Raw genomic sequence first — 2952 nt, 5'->3', positions numbered from 1 at the left:
TCATGGATTTGAGCCCCACATTGGGCTCCACACTGGCAGCATGGGGCCTGTTTGGGATTCTCTCTCTCTCTGCCCCTCCCCTGCTTATGCCCTCTCTCTCTCAAAATAAATAAACTTTTTTTAAAAAAAGGCAAAGTAATATCTAATAGTGAAAAACTGAATGCTATCACCCTAAGTTTAGGAATAAGACAAGGATGTCTGTTCTTACTACCTCTATTCAACACCACTTAATACTGTTAAGATGGCAATACTCCCCAGATTGATCTACAGAGAATCCACCCATTCTCTGTCAGAATCCTGGCTCCCTCTTGCAGAAATTGGTAAGCTGATCATGTGGAAATTCAAAGGACTCAAAATAGCCAAAAAAACCTTGAAAAAGAAGAGCAAAGAAGACTCACTGATTTAAAAACTTACTACACTTTCTATATATGTCTCCTGAGGAAAGGGGGGAAAAAACAGAAATAAACTTTTGGAACTTCCTCAAAATAAAAAGCTCTGCACAGCAAAGGAAACAATAAACAAAACTAAAGGACAACCTATGGAATTGGAGAAGATATTTGCAAAGGACATGTCTGATAGGGTTAGAATCCAAAATATATAAAGAAGTTATAAATCTCAACACTCAAAAGTGAATAATCCAGTTTAAAAATGGGCAGAAAACATGAATATACATTTTTCTGAAGACATATAGATAGCCAACAGACACATGAAAAGGTGCTCAACATCACTCATCATCAGTGAAATACAAATCAAAACTACAATAAGATATCACCTCACACCTGTCAAAATAGCTAAAATCAACAACACAAGAAACAACAGGTGCTGGTGAGAATATGGAGAAAGGGGAAACCCTCTTGTACTTTGGTGGGAATGCAAACTGGTGCAGTCACTCTGGAAAACAGTATGGAGTTTTCTCAAAAAGTTAAAAATAGAACTAGCCTACAATCCATCAATTTCATAACTAGGTGTTTACCCAAAGAATACAAAGTTACTAATTCAAAGGAATGCCTGCACCTCGATATATATAGCAGCATTACCTACATTAGCCAAACTATGGAAACAGACCCAGTGTCCACAGACTGAAGAATGGATAAGGAAGATGTGGTGTATATATATACAATGGAATTTTACTCAGCCATAAAAAATAATGAAATCTTGCCATTTGCAAGGACATGGATGGAGCTAGGAAGTATCCTGCTAAGCTAAATAAGTTAGAGAAAGATAAATACCACATGATTTTACTTATATTTAATTTAAGAAACAAATGTTTCTTTACTAATACTAATAATACTAATGATACTAACAATGTTTTACTTATATTTAATTTAAGAAACAAATGAACAAAGGGGGAAAAACATAGGCAAACCAATAAACAGACTCTTAACTATAGAAAACAAACTGGTGGTTATCAGAGGGGACGTGGGGGCAGGGGGAATGGGTGAAATAGGTGATGGGGATTAAGGAGTACACTTGTTGTGTTGAGCACCAAGTATTGCATGAAAGTGTTGAATCACTGTATTGTACACCTGAAACTAGTATTATACTGTATGTTAACTAACTGAAATTTGAATTAAAAACAAAAAAACCTGCTGCAAACTTCAGTAATCTAGACAGTGCAATACTAACATAAGGATAGATACATAGATCAATGAAATTGAATTGGGAGTCCAGGAAAAAATGCTTATATTTATGGTCAGTTGATTTTCAACAAGGGTGCCAAGACAATTCAATGGTAATAGAACAGTCTTTTCACCAGATCATTCTGAGACAAATGGATATTGACATGCAAAAGAATGAAGTTGAATGCCAACATCATACCATATGCAAATATTAACTCAAAATTGATTAAAGACCTGAATGTAAGACCTAAAACTATAAAACTCTTTTGGGGCACCTGGATGGCTCAGTTGGTTGAGCATCTGACTTCAACTTAGGTCATGATCTCACGGTTCGTGGGTTCAAGCCCTGCATCGGGCTCTGTGCTGACAGCTCTGAGCCTGCAGCCTTCTTCAGATTCTGTGTCTCCCTCTCTCTCTGCCTCCCCCCACTCATGCTCTGTCTCTGTCTCTCTCAAAAATGAATAAACATTTAAAAAAATAAGAAAAATAAAACTTCTAGAAGAAAACAGGTACATATCTTCATGACCTTGGATTTGGCAATGATTTCTTATATATACAAAAACACAACTACAAAAGAAAAAAAATAAATACACTGGCATTCATCAAAATTAAAAACTTTTACCTCCACTTGAACCAGTTCAAGCCCTGCCAGTTCTGTCATGGCCAACATGGAGCACATCTTCATTTCCATCAAGTCAGTCTGTATGCAGCATAGGCTGGTGGGTAAGATCATCAAGCTCTTCAAGCAGAAGGGATTCCACTTTGTGGCCATGGTGTTCCTTCAAGCCTCTGAGGAAGCAGCATTGCAATGACCTGGAAGATTACCCATTCTTCCCTGGGCTGGTGAAATACATGAACTCAGGACTGGTGGTGACCATGGTCTAGGAGGGCTAAATGTGGTGAAGATGGAGTGAGTGATGCTTAGGGAGACCAATCCAGCAGATTCTAAGCCAGGTACCATTCACAGAGACTTCTGCATTCAAGTGGACAGGAACATCACTCATGGCAAGGATTCAGTAAAAACTTCTGAGAAAGAAATCAGCCTATGGTTTAAGCCTAAAGAATCAGTTAACTACAAGTCTTGTGCTCTTGACTAGATCTATGAATAAGAGGTGGACAAAGCATCAGTTCCCTTTGGTACCACTTGGGAAGGAGCTCACTCCTGAAGTGTGGAGATTACCTCTTCACATTCAGTGCATTAAAACTTCCTATCCAGAAATGTACCACCCGAGTTCCCTCCTGGATTGAAAGACTTAGTCTCCCAGCTGCTGGAAATGTAGCAAGAAGACAGTGCTCAACTGTCAGCCCTATCTAGGGATTGCCTTTGATGATT

The 2952-nt window shown here is 38.3% G+C and overlaps 1 pseudogene; it reads left to right on the top strand.

The window, feature by feature from the left end:
• Positions 1–2278: 2278 nt before the first annotated feature.
• LOC125164249 (nucleoside diphosphate kinase B-like) lies at positions 2279–2728 on the top strand (annotated as a pseudogene).
• Positions 2729–2952: the final 224 nt, after the last annotated feature.

Source organism: Prionailurus viverrinus, chromosome B1, assembly GCF_022837055.1.
Source record: "Prionailurus viverrinus isolate Anna chromosome B1, UM_Priviv_1.0, whole genome shotgun sequence".
Lineage (NCBI taxonomy): Eukaryota > Metazoa > Chordata > Mammalia > Carnivora > Felidae > Prionailurus > Prionailurus viverrinus.
This window is presented reverse-complemented; position numbering and strand designations above follow the sequence as displayed.